General features: G+C 46.4%; 1 protein-coding gene across 2 annotated transcripts in view; it reads right to left on the bottom strand.

Moving 5' to 3' along the window:
- The window catches only part of CRABP1 (cellular retinoic acid binding protein 1), a 658,055-nt gene that overhangs the window by 207,281 nt on the left and 432,284 nt on the right, over positions 1 to 18,490 (bottom strand). The gene's annotated exons all lie outside the window — the stretch shown is intronic.

Genomic DNA, 18,490 nt, shown 5'->3' with positions numbered 1-18,490 from the left:
TGGACATTCCACTGGCCAATGGCCGGGCTCGTCTCTCTGTGACTTTCCTGGCTGAGCGACAGGCGGACCCGGAAACTGCCTAGCCGGGATCTCAGGGAAAGCTTCTTCCTCTACTCCCTGGTTCATTGACTCGCTGTTTAGGTAAGACGTTTGTTCCACACCTACTAGGTGCTGATTAATCTTCTAGGATCTTGGGGATATAGCGCTTCTCATAGAGTTTACAATCCCGTGGAGGAAGACACATAATTTTCTCATTCCACAAATTTTGATTTTTTTTTTTTTTGAGACTGGGTCTCGCTCTCTCGCCCAAGCTGGAGTGCAGTAGCGCGAAGAGGTTCACTACAAAGCCTCGACCTCCTGGGATCAAATAATTACTAAGCCCAGCGATCTGCTCGCCCCAGGCTCACAAAATGAGCCACTGTGCCTGGCCGAATTTTATTTTTTACCAGCTTTATTGAAGTACAATTTATATATCATAACGTTTACTCACTCTAAATGTATAGTTCGATGATTTTTAGTAAATGTAAACAGTTGCACAACCATCACCACAATCCAGTTTTTGAGCATATAAAAATGTTCCTTGTGTCCATTTATAGTCAATCCCGCTCCTGTCCTCAATCCCAGGCAACTACTAATCTGTCTTTTTAGCTCTACAAATATTTCTGAGGGTCAACTAGATGCCAGGCACTGTTTTAAGTGCTGGGGCTTAGTGTCCAGTAGGAAAGACGGGCATCAATCAAGTGTCACACACATATGTCATTAAAACTGTTGTGCCAAGAAGCAAAAGAGCAAGGAGCTATGGCAAGGCAAAATCAGGCAACCTGATTCAAACCTAACCTGGAGATCAGGGAATGCTTCTCTGAAGAAATAACATCCATACTTACCTTTCCCCTCGTCCTCTCCCTGTCCATCACAAACTCCTGAGCTCCTGCTGATGGCCAGGCCTCTAGCTGGGTGCCAAGGGAGGTCAGGTGTTTAAACCAGTCTCTGCTACCCTACCCTGGGAAGGGTTCTGTCCAGAGAGGAGCTGCCCACCCACCCAGAGAGGTGATGAGTGCAGTAGAGGAGTGATCCCAAGCGCTTTTATGACCTAAATAATAAACTGCAGCTAAGTCTGTGGCCTTGTCAGGAAGGAGGGCTTTTATCAGCCCCTTTCCATTGGGCCTCTCCCCCTCATCAGGCCCTGACAGTCCCATCCTAAAGTGTTCTCCCACAGTTCCTCCATCCCCAATGTGTCACCCCTGCCCTCCTTCAGGTCTGAGCACCTCGGGCACAGGCTCTTATAACAGCCTCTTCACCCGCCAAGCTGCCCTCCCGGTCTTCCCCTTCAGGCACAGCTCTGACCAGGGCTCGCCCTGGCTCTGAAACCCCCTGGCTCTCCCTTGCACTCTCCTCTCACACCACTGTCTTTTTTCAGCCTGATTTCCCACCACCCCTTCCAGCCCCAAAGACCTGGAGCGCCAGCCAACTAGGACTGCTGGCCAGCCCCCAAATACTTCCCATATTTTACCTCTCTGTGCCTATGGTCATGCCATTCCCTCAGCTTCAATGCCCTGTTGCCCCACTTCTACTGGCTGAAATTCCAGCTTCTTGTCAAGACTCAGCTTACATGTTTGGAAGTAGTAAAAGTTGTAAAAGCTCCCAAGACCCACAAATGTGTCCCCCGCTCCCTACTCAGAGCCCTCTAGCACTTGGCTCCCACCTCTCCTGGGAAACATCACATTCTCTTCTGCTGTGTGCCATTGAGAAGATATGCTTTGGGCCAGGCGTGGTGGCTCATGCCTGTAATCCCAGCACTTTGGGTGGCCGATGCAGGTGGATCACTTGAAGTCAGGAGTTGGAGACCAGCCTGACCAACATGGCGAAACCCTGTCTCTACTGAAAATACAAAAATTAGCTGGGCGTGGTGGCACATGCCTGTAATCCCAGCGACTCAGGAGACTGAGGCATCAGAATCGCTTGAACCCAGGTGGCAGAGGTTGCAGTGAGCCGAGATCATGGCACTGCACTCCAGTCTGGGTGACAGAGCGAGACTCTTTCAAAAAAAAAAGAGAGAGAGAGAAGATATGCCTTAAGTCCAGAGATAATCTTGATGATCTCTTATGACTTCGTTTCTGGAACAGACACTGGTACACAAGGAATACTTGCTGCTCAGTGATTGTGAAATAAACATTGATTGACTTTGTCCAATCTTCATTTAATCTTCACAACAACCCTATGAGAAAACTGAAGTACAGCTAGTAAGTGATGATGCTGGCATTCACACTAGGAAGCTTCCTAAGTATTAAGGCAGTTCTCCTACCTGCTAAACTTCCTCTGAGGGCCAGTCCAATCCTACGAAGGCTTCCCAAGCCAGTCTCTATCAAGTGCACTGTGAGAACAAAAAATGAACAAGACCCACCGCTGCCCTCCAGATCTAGTGAGGGAGAAACTCAGAAGTCTCAGAGGGAGGTTGGGTGGTGATCAAGGAAGATGCCACAATGGAGATGGCATTTGAGTCAGTCCTTGAAGAGGTAAAATGTCAGCAGCTAGAGGGACATGCAGGAGAAAAAAATGACCTCACCTTGAGCTGAGATCTGTTCCCTGAGTCAGCCCTTGGCTCCAGAAGCCCCAGTCACCATTCCTCGAACATGTTCTAGAATTCCTCCAAGATGCAGATCACTCTCCTCTGGAAAAGCCCTTTTTCCCTGTCCCTTGCACTGTGTAGTGCCCAGAGATACCATCAGCAAGGTATGTTTGGATAAGATGGTGGGAAAACTTTGCCACTCAGGAGAAGAATCTGGAAAGTGCACCCTTATCTGTAATAACAAGCACTGTCTAATCCAGGTGTGCTTCACTCTAAGGGAAAAAAAAGATTTTAAAATCAAGAGGCCAGGCGCGGTGGCTCACTCCTGTAATCCCAGAACTTTGGGAGGCCGAGGCGGGTGGATCGCCTGAGGTCAGGAGTTCGAGACCAGCCTGGCCAGTATGGTGAAACCCTATCTCTAAATTAGCCAGGCGTGGTGGTGTACGCCTGTAGTCCTAGCTACTCAGGAGACTGAGGCAGGAGAATCACTTAAACCTGGGAGGCAGAGGTTGCAGTTATTCAAGATCGCGCCACTGCATTCCAACCTGGGTGACAAAGTGAGCCGCAAATAAATAAATAAATAAATAAATAAATAATAAAATCAAGATAGACATTTTTAAGTGAACAAATCAGCAAAACAGAATATAAGTATTCACATACCAAGTGTTTCTTTTTTGGTACAAAAGAAACAAATTCATTTCAACAGTTTTCCTACTTGATTTAAAATATTATTTTCATTAAAGATATGATTGGCAAAGGGTTCATCCCTTTCTCTAAGTTAGGAAAAGACCCAACAAATTGGTGAAGAAGGTATGAGGACTTTAGTAAATAAATGGGAAAGGGGGGCCGGGTAAGATGGTGGGAAAACTTTGCCACTCAGGAGAAGAATCTGGAAAGTGCACCCTTATCTGTAGTAACAAGCACTGTCTAATCCAGGTGTGCTTCACTCTAAGGGAAAAAAAAGATTTTAAAATCAAGAGGCCAGGCGCGGTGGCTCACTCCTGTAATCCCAGAACTTTGGGAGGCCGAGGTGGGTGGATCACAAGGTCAGGAGTTCAAGACCAGCCTGGCCAAGATGGTGAAATACAAAAAATTACTACTAAAATACAAAAAATTAGCCGGGCGTGGTGGCGGGCACCTGTATTCCCAGCTACTGAGGAGGCTGAGGCAGAGAACTGCTTGAACCCGGGAGGTGGAGGTTGCAGTGAGCTGAGATCACGCCACTGCACTCCAGCCTGGGCGACAGAGCAAGACTCCGTCTCAAACAAAACAAAACAAAAAACATAGGCCTGGTGCGGTGGCTCATGCCTGTAATCCCAGCACTTTGGGAGGCTGAAGCGGGCAGATCATAAGGTCAGGAGTTCAAGACCAGCCTGGTCAACATAGTGAAACCCCCTCTCTACTTAAAATAGCCAGGCATGATAGTGCACGCCTGTAGTCCCAGCTACTGGGGAGGCTGAGGCGGGAGAATCACTTGAACCTGGGAGGTGGAGGTTGCAGTGAGGCGAGATTGCACCACTGCACTCCAGCCTGGGTGACTGAGTGAGACTCCATCTCGGGAAAACAAAAAAGGGAAAAGGACCTGAATAATCAATACACAGCCAAAGAAACTTTTAAATAAATGGTCGACCTTAACAATAGTCAAATGCATGCAAATTTCTTAAAAAATTTATTTTTATTTTAAAATATTAATAAAATGCAATGCCTTATACCATCCAATGTATAGTGCACTGCTTGGCTGGCCTTATAAATTTCCACAATCTCTTTGAAAACAGTTTAGCAATGTGTCTCAAGAGACACATTAACTGTTCTTACTCTTTCACCTAGTAAATCCATTCCTGAGAATTAAACTCTTGGGGGAAAAAAATCCGGGAAGAAAAAGCCATCAACACAAAGATATTCATTATACAATTATCCTTAATTTTGAAAACTAAAAAGAAAGAGAAAAACAGTCTAAATGATTAACAGAGGAAATGGTTATGTAATTTAGGGGAAGTGAATGAAATGGACCATCATGCAGCCTTCAAAAGTGATCAGTGGCCTGGCATGGTGGCTTACATCTGCAATCCCAGCACTTTGGGAGGCCGAGGTGATCACTTGAGGCCAGGAGTTCAAGACCAGCCTGGGCAATATAGCAAGACATTGTCTCTACAAAAATATAAAAATTTAGCCAGCCATGGTGGCATGTACCTGTAGTCCCAGCCACTTGAGAGGCTGAGGTGGAAGGCTTGCTTGAGCCCAGGAGTTAAGAGGCTACAGTGAGCCATGATTGCACCACTGCACTCCAGCCGGGATGACAGAGGGAGACCCTATCTCTAAAAATAAAATTTTAAAAAAATTTTTTTTTTTTTTTTTTTTTTTGAGACATAGTCTCTCTCTGTCTTCCAGGCTGGAGTGCAGTGGCACTATCTTGGCTCATTGCAAGCTCCGCCTCCTGGGTTCACGCCATTCTCCTGCCTCAGGCTCCTGAGTAGCTGGGACTACAGGCACCCACCACCACGCCTGGCTAATTTTTTTGTATTTTTAATAGAGATGGGGTTTCACCATGTTCGCCAGGATGGTCTCGATCTCCTGACCTCGTGATCCACCCGCCTCGGCCTCCCAAAGTGCTGGGATTACAGGCATGAGCCACCACACCTAGCCAAAAAAAAATTTTTTTAAGTGATTATTATGAAGACTTTAGCATCTTGGTAAATGTTTATGGTTGAATGTTCAGAAAAAAATCAAAATTTAAACTCTTATCTATGTTCTCTTATAACTTCTTTTTATATGTGAACAAAGAGTAGAAGGAAACCTGCTCCCTCCCACAGAATTCCCCCACCCAATAAAATTCAACTCCAGCCTCCTAGTTGCTGAGGCCAAAAGCTTGAAGATCAGCTGTTTTCAAAATAGGTTCAGTTTTGGACATTTTTCCCCTTGGCAGCTGCTGCCACCAGGGTCCAAGTCAGAGTCATCTCTTGAGCCACCAATGCAGTGGCCCCCAAACTGGCTTCCCTGCTTCTGCCCCTTAAAATCCATCTCCTGCCAGAGGGATTGTGTTCAAACATAAGACAGACACATCCTTTTCTGCCCCAAACTGCCAGCGACATCCTCTCTCTCTCCAAGTAAAAGGCAATGCCCTGGAAGTGCCCCATAAGGCCCTAAAGGGTCTAGTCCTGATAGCCCCTCTCTGAGCTTCTCCCCCACCACTCCCTTGTCTCCCTTGAAGCCAACCTACCTCCTTGCTATTCTTTAATCAGGCCATGCTTCCTCCCACTGCAGGGCCTTTGCACTTACTGTTCCCAATGCCTGGAATGCTTTTTCACATGGCTTGTTCCATCAGCCACTTTCCATCTCCCCTCTCCCAGTCCCTGGTAACCACCAATATCTATTTTACATCCCAATGTATTCACCTACTCTGGGCATTTCATATAAACAGAGTCATATAATATCTGGTCTCTTATGTCTGGCTTCTTTCGTTTAGCATGATGTTTTCAAGACTTATCCATATCATAGCATGCATCAGTCCTTCATTCCTCATGACGGTCAAGTTATATTCCATCACATGAATTGACCACATTTTATTCATACATTCGTCAGTTGATGACCGTTTGAGTTGTTTTCGCTATTATGAATGACGCTGCTATGAATATATGTTTTCTTTCTGATTTCCTTTATTGTTCTTAAAATGTTACTTGTCAATAAAAATTGTGTTCCTAAAAAGTCCTTATACCTCAACCTTCTAGCAGCACATGTATTACCTAAAATGCACACCACCTCCACTGCCCGTGCCCTGTCATACGTCATTAAAGCCCAAAATTGCATGCTTCCCTGGAGGAATGAAAAGATGTCTGAGATGAGTCTTCAATCAAGAGATTTTTCCCTTTGTCATACCTCCCTGTTAATAAACAGGAGACATGGCAGAGCCTAGCGGGAAGGAGCTGGGCCCTGGGGAAACTCGCTCCCAAATGTTCCACTGCAGCGACTTCAGGCCAAAAAAAGTTACCCTGAATACTTGTGTTTCCACAGATGGGTTTTACTGTGTGGTCCCTCCAGCCGTCACTGCTGAGCCACCTACTATGTCAGGATGCGACAGGAAGTCAGAGGGGCTAGAGATGAAGCATTTCTATCCCCTACCTTGGAGGGAGCTCCTAGCCTCTGAGGGTCTGGGCAAGTACACAGATCGCCACAGCAGCAGGGAGACACCTCATGGGCGGCTCTCACTGGTCTATTCATCCTGCATGGAGAGACTCAGCAATGATTACTGATTAAAAAGATGAATTGTTACTATGACTTTGCACTTCCACTCTTCCATGGCCTTGAGAGAGAAATCAAGGCCCACAGAGCCACTGGCCCTCAGGCCCCGCCACCTAGAAATTTCAGGGCTCTCCAAACTTTCACAATGAAAACTGAACTCATTACTCTCCCCAAAACCTGCCCTCTCTCCTGTGTTCCCATCTCAGCAGAGGGCCTCATCACCTACCTAGGTGGTTACCAAACCAGAGTATCAGCCTCAATTCCTTCATCACTCATTCGAAAAAGATTCTCTGTGCATCTATGATATTCCAGACCCTATGCTAGGCACAAAGAAGAATGGAGTGACCCAGGGGAGGTGAAGTCCCTGCCTCCTGAACCTTAGAGTGGTTCTCAATGCTGCCAGATGCTCCCTTTTTATAACAAATATTTTGAATATCCTCTTTGCCATCCTGAAATGAAATTCATAGATAATCTAAACCACTTATACACATAATGAAAAAACAAAATCAATATAATGCTGCTACTGTAATATGAAAGAGAAATAAAAGGAATACTGTAATAAAATAATGTGTTTCAATACATAAATGCTCAGGCCTAATACCCTAAAAGACATTATGAAGCAGTCACATGCTTGCATCTACTTTTAACAAGTTTGGATTTGAGAGAGGTATGATAATATTCAGGCCACAGTTTTTATCTTTGACATTTAAAAATAAGAGCGAAAAAAGCAGATATTAATAGACCATGAATCACAGTGATGGTGACATTCACAAATGCAGATGAATACAGGTGTGCTGTATGGCGTCAAGCAAAAATCTTTTTTTTTTGAGACAGAGTCAAGCAATCCTCCTACTTCAGCCTCCCGAGTAGCTGGGAATGCAGTCATGAGCCACCATTCCCAGCTAACTTTCTAATTTTTTGTAGAGATAGGGTCTTGCTATGTTGCTCAGGCTAGTCTGGAACTCCTGGGCTCAAGCAGTTCTCCTGCCTCAGCCTCCCAAAGTGTTGGGGTTACAGGTATGAGCCACTGCGCCAGTCCAGGTGAAGCAAAATTCTTAGTTGCCACAGGCATCTGGGTTAATTTCTTCTTTCTCAATCACAAATCATGTTGCCATCTCCGATGTTACCTCCAAAATGGTGATCAAGTCTTGTTAAAGTTTTGAACATAGTAAATTTTATTCTTCCCTTGATTTGTATTCCTGGACAATTGAACATATGTTAAGATCACACAAAAAAGAGTTTGTTTATAAAACAGAGTTGCGTTCCAAACTCAGGTCATTATAAACAGGTTTGTTTCCTACAGGAGTATCTGATTGATCTCCTCAAGGTCCTGCAGGACATGAGACATTCTTCACTCAGCAGGATTGTCCCAGCATTACAGAACACCAGCATCCCCAAAACTCAGGCACTAAGTGGAAATAGTACCCTCTTGTCATTGCATCCATAAAATACCCATATAGCTCAAAACATTCCTTAGGGAGCAGTATCCCTCCTGTAACAACACTGATCTAGAGGGTAAATATTCAAGCAGTTGATCCCAATCCACTGAAACAAATGCTGTAATATGGATTCCAGGGTCTGTGGATCCTGTAAGCCTGGGGTACCTCAGGAACTAGGGGAGATGAGACAGAGTGTCATGGGGGTAACAGCAGAGATTGTTACAAGCAGACAAGACTTAAGGGAGGCCAATTTTCCAAACAGAAAGAAGAGAAAGAAAAGGAGTGCCCGGCAGAAAGGATACCAGGAACAAAGGGCCAGGTGGGAAGAAGTAGAGAAAGGCAGGGTCCAGACCACATGCACCTATCATGGCAAGCAGCTTGGACTCTGTCCTGGGGAGGTAATGGGGCGCCATCCAAGTCACCATGTGCTTTACTCATAAGTGCATTATTTTGCTTAATGAATGTTCACCAAAAGATTTGTCCTCTAGAGGCCCATTTGGGGATAGCATCTCTGGAGCCAGCCTAGAAATAAGGAAATAAATGCCATCAGGGGTGTTGATCGAATCAAATTGACCTGACTTATCTCCCATCTGTTTATACTGCAGGGACTGGCTTTGCTCTATCTGCCTAAGTCCATGGGTCAAGTTCAGAGGATGCTATAAAAACAGTGATAAAACTTCCTTCAAAGCAGATAATGACTCCCAGTCCATATCTCTTCCTGGAGTAGCTGAGCCTTGGGCTGCAAGGTTAATGGAGTAAATACTTGAAAGCCTATTCTCATAGTCTCTGGGGTGGACAGAGGAATTAGCTGCCCCTTATAAAGGGACAACATTTATTCTCAGTGTAGGTGCCAGGGCAATAGTGGAAGATCCTCCAGGCAAACCTGGGTCCCAGTTCTCACATTGACATTCTCCAGATGTGTGAATTTGACCTTCCATTCTCTCACCTGCAAAATGGAGTTGTTAACACTCCCACGGAGAATTCAGAAGACTCTCTGATTAATGTGACACCTTATAACATCTTTAAAGATGTTTGAGTAAGCTGAAGCTAACAGAATGACAAAAGACTTTGATATACTTTGGATATTTGTCCCTGCCCAAATCTCATGTTGAAGTGTAATCCCCAATGCTGGAGGTGGGGCCTGGTGGAAGGTGTTTGGGGCCAGATCCCCCATGGCTTGGTGCTGTCTTTGTGATAGTGAGTTATAGTGAGATCTGGTCATTTAAAAGTGTATGGCACCTCCCCCTTGCTCCTGCTTTCCACCTGTGTTATGCAAGCTCCTGTTTCAGTTCTGCCGTGAATAAAAGCTTCCTGAGGCCTCACCAGAAGCCATGTTTTCCTGCACAGCCTGCAGAACCGTGAACCAATTAAACCTCTTATCTTTATAAATTACCGTCTCGGGTATTTCTTTATAGCAACGCAAGAATGGCCTAACACAGACCTGCTGAAGCGCCCATTCTCCTGGGCTAATCAGAAGATCAGAAGATGCAGGGAAATTGATTAAATCAGAACCCTCCCTATACAAACTTCCCAACAATCCTCCAAACACAGAAATGAACATCTAATCATTCAGGGCCTGCCTCTGAGCAACCCATAGTAGCCTGGGAGAGCCAGAAAGATAGCTCTAGAAGACAGTTCATATTATGACAAGATGCTTCAGAGACATCAATGTGACCTGAGGATGGAGCTTGGGAAAGGTTAAGGGATTCCCAGGTAGTTTTTGTTCCTTTTGTGTAAACCATGATGTCAGGCCTCTACAGATACAGGAACCCCAGCTCACTGGGATTCTCCCAGAGGTCTTGCAGAACTACCTTAAGTGTGATGAAGAACTCTTCTCAGTGCTCTGAAATGATGAGCATCATCCATCACTTTCATCCCAGTGATGATGAAAGCAGCCTGTTCTTAAAAAATATAAAAATCTGGGCTGGGCGCGGTGGCTCAAGCCTGTAATCCCAGCACTTTGGGAGGCCGAGACGGGTGGATCACAAGGTCAGGAGATCGAGACCATCCTGGCTAACACGGTGAAACCCCGTCTCTACTAAAAAATACAAAAAACTAGTCGGGCGAGGTGGCGGGCGCCTGTAGTCCCAGCTACTCGGGAGGCTGAGGCAGGAGAATGGCGTAAACCTGGGAGGCAGAGCTTGCAGTGAGCTGAGATCCGGCCACTGCACTCCAGCCCGGGCGACAGAGCGAGACTCCGTCTCAAAAAAAAAAAAAAAAAAAAAAAAAAAAAATCTGGCCAGGCGCGGTGGCTCACGCCTGTAATCCTAGCACTTTGGGAGGCCGAGGTGGGCGAATCACCTGAGGTAAGGAGTTCAAGACCAGCTTGGCCAACATGGTGAAACTCCATCTCCATAAAAACAAAACAAAAAAACACACACACGCACACAAAATTAGCTGGGTGTGGTGGTGGGCGCCTGTAGTCCCAACTACTCAGGAGGCTGAGGCACAAGAATCGCTTGAACCTGGGAGGCCAAGGTTGCAGTGAGCCGAGATCACATCACTGCACTCCAGCCTGGGCGTCAGAGTGAGACTCCATCTCAAAAAAAAAAAAAAAAAAAAAACAAGTATGAGGATCTTAGACATTTGGGGTGCTATTTTCACCCCACAGACACCCCCACCTTCCTCTCTGATACTGAAAGCTTGGCAAGTATAATCGCCCGATGGGTTCTTCCTACCCGCTGCAAAAACAAAACCATTATATGTTGGCTTAGTTAACACATTTTTATGAAAAATAATCATGTATTTGAAAACAAAACTATTTAGTGAGAAGAGTGGCATTGTTTTACATGCTTGCAAATGTCTTTAGAGCTTGGCTTAATAGAAAACTGCTCAGGCTGGGCGCAGTGGCTCACGCCTGTAATCCCAGCACTTGGGAGGCCGAGGTGGGCAGATCACGAGGTCAGGCAATCGAGACCATCCTGGCTAACATGGTGAAACCCTGTCTTTACTAAAAATACAAAAAAATTAGCCATGCTTGGTGGTGGGTGCCTGTAGTCCCAGCTACTCGGGAGGCTGAGGCAGGAAAACAGCGTGAACCCGGGAGGCGGAGGTTGCAGTGAGCAGAGATGGCGCCACTGTACTCCAGCCTGGGCCACAGAGTGAGACTCCGTCTCAAAAAAAGAAAAACAAAAAACAAATAGAAAACTGCTGAATTTCCGCATTTGCTTCTTCATTCAACGTGTTGCAATATCACACACCCACATAACTTCTGGAAATCTTCACTCTACACTTGTGAGAAAATGAGAATGAAAAAGGCAAATAATGTCTCAGTATTATTATGAGATATTGTTGCCCTTGCAGACTTTCTGCAAAGATCCCAGAGACCCCAGGAGACCCACGATCACACCCTGAGAGAGGCCATTCTCGAAGCAGCTGGGACTTTACCCAGAAGCCCACACTCCAGACACCCTTCCATAAGGGCTTCAACTGTCTTGATGCCATTCCAGCAGCAGAAGGTCTGTTCATTAGCAAAATGGATGGCTGAAATAATTGTCCATTGATCAAATGAGTGGTATTTTAGATACGTGCAGGGTTGTTCAAGTACCTCTGCTCTTACACACACAGGACATAAAAACCTAGGGAGTTTTGATGGGGTCTAGGTCTTAGGAGTCCATCTGGTCTCAGATTCAAGTTTCTGAGTAAGGATGCAGTTGTCTGATCCCAAATTGAAGGTTGTTCAAATCTTGCCCCTTAAATATTGTTTGCATCTTCCTTGAATGAAATCCCTTCCCCCTTTTCTTTGAGACAGAGTCTCACTCTGTTGCCCAGGCTGGAGTGCAGTAGTGCAATCTCAACTCACTACAGCCTCCACCCCTCAGCCTCTCAAGTAGCTGGGACTACAGGTGTGTGCCACCATGCCCAGCTATTTTTTGTATTTTTTTTTTAGAGATGGGCGTCTCACTATGTTGCCCAGGCTGGTCTCAAACTCCTGAGCTCAAGTGATCCTCCTGCCTCAGCCTCCCAAGGTACTGGGATTATAGGCATAAGCCACTGCACCCAGCCTGAACTAAATCTTTCAAGAGGGAAGCTTATTGAAATATGCAAAAGGTCAGGAGCTAGGCCTTCATTGAGCTCATAGAGAAGGTTATATGACTGTTGGGGACCTGCTTGCTGATAAGTGATGGTACAAGGTGTGGACTTCAGTCTGAGACTTGCTTGCCTCAGATCCCCTCATTTTTGTTTTGTTTGTGGAAGGAAACATAACACCCTTACCTATCACTCATTACTGGAGATTACTGAGATCTGCAGTAAAATGAACCTAGTTGTGGATGAATTGGTTTAGGTCATTTCATGATAGATATGGCCATAACAGGAGAGAGGTGAGGGGGGCTTGGACCACAGTGATAGCAATGGAGTGCTAAAAAGTGGCTGGCTTCTAGATACGACTGGCTGTGCTAATGAACTGAGTGTGTGGGGTCTGAGGAAAGGAGAAAAATCAAGGGTGCCTCCAAAGATGTCAAAGGTACCCAAAAGAGTGTGTGGGACAGGATCCAGAAGAAGCAGATTTGTGGGGGAAATTGACCCGCTCCTCCCTCAACAACGGGACAGTCACCATCCAGTTGGGGTCCCATTTGAGCCATCCAATAACTTCTCACATCCAGAGTAGCTTCCGGGGAAGGCTCTAGGGCAGGTCAGGCTCCCGGAAGGGAGAAAGGGGTTTCATTCTGTTGGCTCTGTACTAAAGGACTAGTCACTAAATCCTCCGGTAAGAAAATATTTTTCAAGTCAGAATATTTGGGGATCTAGTTGATTAAATGTTATAAACAGGTCCAGGAAAATGTACTCTTTTAAAGGGTGTTAGTTTTACATTTGCTAAGACCATGTGCTAGACCCTGGGAGATTCCTCTCTGTCTGGGGATGCAGATGAACATGTAATCCCAGCTCTCCTGTTTCTTAGTGTTTGAGAGGGAAAAATAACCCTCCCTATGACAAAAAAAAAAAAAAAAAAAAATAAGTCCCAGGGTGTGTATTTATTTATCCACCAAAAATTCATTAAGAACCTGCTATGTGCAAAATGCTAGAGAAACAGAGACAAGCTGTTCAGTGCTAGGATCTAGGTCAGGTTAAACTAGGGGTGTGTGTGTGTATGAGAGACAGAGAGAGAGACTGAGGCAGACCTGGTAACTGCTCACATACTACAAATCACAGCCATGTCAGGGAAGACGCCAAGATCACAATGCTTTATAGGTAAAGATAAGAGTAAGATTTGAATTGCCCCTAAGATAGAGAAGACTCCCATGAGCCAAGAGGCCCTGGGCTGATAAAAAATAGAGGTGAGATAGTAAAGGATTTGAGTGGAGGACTGGGGAATGACTCATGGGGCCCAGAGGGCTGCTAGAAGGCAGGCTGCAGGCTTCATTTACTTTAAGGGATGGTCCCACCCAGACCTTGGGCTGAGGGATCTTCCATCTCTGTCATTAAGATCTACCTAGATTCAGGCTGAGACGGGCGGATCATGAGATCAGGAGACCGAGGCCATCCTGGCTAACACAGTGAAACCCCGTCCCTACTAAAAATACAAAAAAATAGCCGGGCGTGGTGGCAGGCGCCTGTAGTCCCAGCTACTCGGGAGGCTGAGGCAGGAGAATGGCGTGAATCCGGGAGGCAGAGTTTGCAGTGAGCTGAGATCGCGCCACTGCACTCCAGCCTGGGCGACACAGCGAGACTCAGTCTCAAAAACACAAAACAAAACAAAAAACAAACAAACAAAAAGATCTACCTCGATTCTAAGTCTCAGAAGAACAACTTGCAGATTGAGTTGTTCTGCAATAAATGCTACCAAGTGCTTGTTTGTGATGCAAGGTCATCTCGATCACAAACTGCATCTTCATCGCAAACGAGCACTTGGGCAGCAGGTCAAGATGACCTCTCATCCCAAAGCAGCACTTGGTAGCATTTATTCCTGTTTTATTTCCAAATTTTAAAATAAACTTCATTGTGTGAGTCAGAAATGAAAAAAAATAACCTAACATTTAATGAGTATCTGGCACCCCTGCTGCCTTTTCCTGTTATGTTATTTATACAACTACAATTGACAAGGAGTCAGCCCCCTTTAAACAGTGGTAATCACGTTTCCCTGTCCTAGACTGTGTGATCAAGAGAAGAGTCTGGCAGGGCACGGTGGCTCACGCCTGTAATCCCAGCACTTTGGGAGGGTGAGGCAGGCAGAACACTTGAGGTCAGGAGTTCGAGACCAGCCTGGCCAACGTGGTGAAATCCCGTCTGTATTAAAAATACAAAAATTAGCCGGGTGTGGTGGCTCACACCTTTAGTCCCAGCTACTCAGGAGGCTGAGGCAGAAGAATCACTTGAACCCGGGAGGCAGAGGTTGCAGTGAGCTGAGATCATGCCCCTGGGCGACAGAGTAAGACTCTGTTTCAAAAAAAAAAGAAGAGTCAGGGCCCAGATTTAAATCTACCTACTACCAGCTGTGTGACCTTGGGCAAGTCACCTTCTCTGAAACTATTTCTTCATCTGTGAAATGGGACAATAATATGAAACTCTACAGACTGAGGAGGCTATTGTGGAATAATCAAATTTAGTAAACATAGCACATCTAGTACAATAAGCCTGTAATCCCAGCACTTTGGGAGCACATCTCAGTACAAACACGGTTAAAAAATACAAAAAACTAGCCGGGCGAGGTGGCGGGCGCCTGTAGTCCCAGCTACTTGGGATAGGCAGGAGAATGGCATAATCGGGAGGCGGAGCTTGCAGTGAGCTGTTGCACTCATTGACAGAGCGAGACTCCGTCTCAAAAAAAAAAAAAAAAAAAAGGCCGGGCGCGGTGGCTCAAGCCTGTAATCCCAGCACTTGGGAGGCCCATCCTCCGAGACCATTCCAGCAAAAACCCCGTCTCTACTACAAAAAAATAGCCGGGCGAGGTGGCGGGTCTGTTCCCAGCTCAGGCTGACCGTACAGGCGGAGCTTGCAGTGAGCAGATCAGGGGGCAGCAGTAATGTTTCCCTCCCTTCCAAAGGGACCACAGGCATTTTGAATCAGAGAACGAGGTTAGAGCTTTGCTTTGCTACTTCCCAGCTGGGTGGCATCTCTGAGTTTGGCCTCTCTGAGCCCGAGGTTTCTCATCTATAACATGGGAATTGTGTCCCTTGCCCCTCCTCACAGCATTGCTCAAGAGAGAGCTTCAGATGGGCAACGGTAATAATGATCTAAAAGGACTTTTTTTTTTTTTTTTGAGATGGAGTTTCGCTGTTGTCACCCCGGGTGGAGTGCAATGGCACAATCTTGGCTCATGGCAACCTCTGCCTCTCAGGTTCAAGTGATTTTCCTGCCTCAGCCTCTTGAGTAGCCGGGACTACAGGCGCACCACCACGCCAGGCCAATTTTTTTTGTATTTTTAGCAGAAATGGGGTTTTGCCATGTTGACCAGGCTTGTCTCAAACTCCTGACCTCAGGTGATCTGCCTGCCTCGGCTTCCCAAAGTGCTGGGATTACAGGTGTGAGCCACCGCACCTGGCCTAAAAGGATTTTTGAGAGGAATTTTCTAGTCTGGTTGGTTGCCTCTATTTCTCCCCTATGAGAAGAAGGGGTCCCGGGACTGAAAACACAGTCCTCTTTGTAGAGGTTCCAGATTTTCTACCTGGAACACCTGGTATGCAAATGAGCAGCATGTTCGCAATTGTACAAGTATGCACCAGAGCAGGATCTGGACACACAGAGTTGTGGCCTGTTCATGCACAATGTGGAATCTAAGATGGGAAGAAGGAAAAATTGTGTAATAGTGGTTATGCGGTTTCAAAAGGGTTTCCTTTTCCCCAACTCTAACGTGGGAGAAAGGGGAGGTACAGAAGAATCCTTTAAATGTGCCTTCTCTGCTCTAAAATTCCACATTCTCTGAATCTCTGGGGATACATCCTGCCTTCTTTCCCATGGGTGAGGCCCTTATTGCATGCGTCCACAATGAAGAAAAGATGGTGAGGTGACCCCTGAAGGCTGGTCACCAATCCCCAGGCTAATGAATTGCTTCTTACTCCTCTGATAGCAATTGATGGTGCCTCTGAAGACTCTTGTGATTTTTTTTTTTTTTTTTTTTTTTTGAGGCGGAGTCTCGCTCTGTCGCCCAGGCTGGAGTGCAGTGGCGCGATCTTGGCTCACTGCAAGCTCCGCCTCCCGGGTTCCCGCCATTCTCCTGCCTCAGCCTCCCGAGTAGCTGGGACTACAGGCGCCGCCACCACGCCCGGCTAATTTTTTTGTATTTTTAGTGGAGACGGGGTTTCATTGTGTTAGCCAGGATGGTCTCGATCTCCTGACCTCGTGATCCGCCCGTCTCGGCCTCCCAAAGTGCTGGGATTACAGGCTTGAGCCACCGCACCCGGCCGACTCTTGTGATTTCAATAGGGTGACATGTCTGTTTAGCTGATGGCTGCTGTTCTCACCAGGGAGTGGCAAAACAAGGTTGGAAAACCCCAACCAGTAGCCTCAGATATAAAAGAAAACTAAAACCACGAGGGATCATCTGCCAAACTTGGAGCCCTGTTCCCATCAGAACCCACAAGCCTCAGCAGCCTAAGCAATCATTCTCAAAGTGTGGTTCCAAGACCAGCTGCATCAGCATCACCCAGGAACTCTTTTGATACCCACATTCTTAGCCACCCCAGACCTACTAAATCAGAATCTCTAGGGGTACAGCCTCCCAAGTAATTTTGATACATGCTCCCAGGTGGTTTCAGAACCACTATCCTAAAGTAACAAACCATGCATTTTAAAGCATAAAGTCTTGATCTCACCCAGGCATGGTGGCTCACACCTATAATCCTAGTACTTTGGGAGACTGAGGCAGGAGGATCACTTGAGCCTGGGAGTTGGAGACCAGCCTAGGCAACATAGTGAGACTCCATCTCTATTTTATATATATAAAATTTTTTTTAAAAAAGTCCTGATCTCTTCAAAGTCCACTTTCAGTTGTGGAATGGTATGTTGAGCCAGTGCCTGGGTCCAGTCCACGTTCTAGTAATTCCTAGCTGTGGGACCCTGGGCAAGTTACTGAACCTCTCTCAGCCCATCTCTTTGCCTATAATATGGAGATAATACCTACTGATTCAGTTGTCCTGAGTTTAGAAATAACAGTTGTATGGGCTGGACCCCAAAAAGATAGCAGTGACTCCATTTGGTGGATGGGGAAGGAGTTCAGAACATGCCACCACAACATATGCTGCTCTGGCACATTGAGTATTTGAGTTAAAGCCACTTGAAAAACAGCAGATGCAAGAAGGGCACTCTTGATCCTCCTTCTTTTTCTAAAAAACAAGAGATGAGGCCAGACATGATGGTTCACATCCTATAATCCCAGCACTTTGGGTGGGAGGCCAAGGTGGGTGGATCACTTGAGCCTGGGAGTTCAAAACCAGCCTGGGCAACATGGCAAAACCCCATCTCTACATGAAATACAAAAATTGGCCAGGCCTGGTGGCTCACGCCTGTAATTCCAGCACTTTGGGAGACTGAGGCGGGTGGATCACTTGAGGTCAAGATTTCGAGACCAGGCCAGTCAACATGGTGAAACCTCGTCTCTACTAAAAATACAAAAAAAATTAGCTGGGCATTGTGGCATGCGCCTGTAGTCCCAGCTACTCCGGGAGGCTGAGGCAGGAGAATTGCTTGAACCCAGGAGGCGGAGGTTGTAGCAAGCCAAGATCAGGCTACTGCACTCCAGCCTGGGCGACAGAGTGAGACTCCATCTCAAAAAAAAAAAAAAAGAAGTATTTAGGTTTTGCCAGTTCTCAGGGTCTTCATTTCCTTATGAGGGTTTCCACGTTGTGTAAAACTTGTATTAAATCTGTTTTTCTCCCCTCAATCTGTCTTATGCCAAATTAACTCTCAAGCCCAGCCAAAGACCCTAGGAGGGCAGAGGTAAAGTCCTGCTTCCCTTACAATGGCCTTTGCTTAAAAGCTCCAGAAAATGTCTTGTCCTTTGTCACACTTCTGTGGACACAGTCAAGTCCTTTAAATCCTCTCAAGTCTCACGTTTGTAACCAAGGGCTCAGAGAAAGCCAAGTAAATCCTGACCTGCTCCCTAAGGAACCTAGAAGGTCTGAGATGCCCTGCCTAGGCCGCGGCCACAGGCCAGATGGGCTTCCCGAGGCCTGGCCGGGAGGGCCTCAGATGTCAGCTTGACTGACCCCCTCCTTCTCCCCAGAGGGAGAGGGCCCGGGGAAGGGCTTGACCAAGATCACGACGCGAGACGCTGGCGGAGCGCGGCCCCAGCTAGATCCACTCACTCACAGTC

This window comes from Macaca thibetana, chromosome 7, assembly GCF_024542745.1.
Source record: "Macaca thibetana thibetana isolate TM-01 chromosome 7, ASM2454274v1, whole genome shotgun sequence".
NCBI classification, from domain to species: Eukaryota; Metazoa; Chordata; class Mammalia; order Primates; family Cercopithecidae; genus Macaca; species Macaca thibetana.
This window is presented reverse-complemented; position numbering and strand designations above follow the sequence as displayed.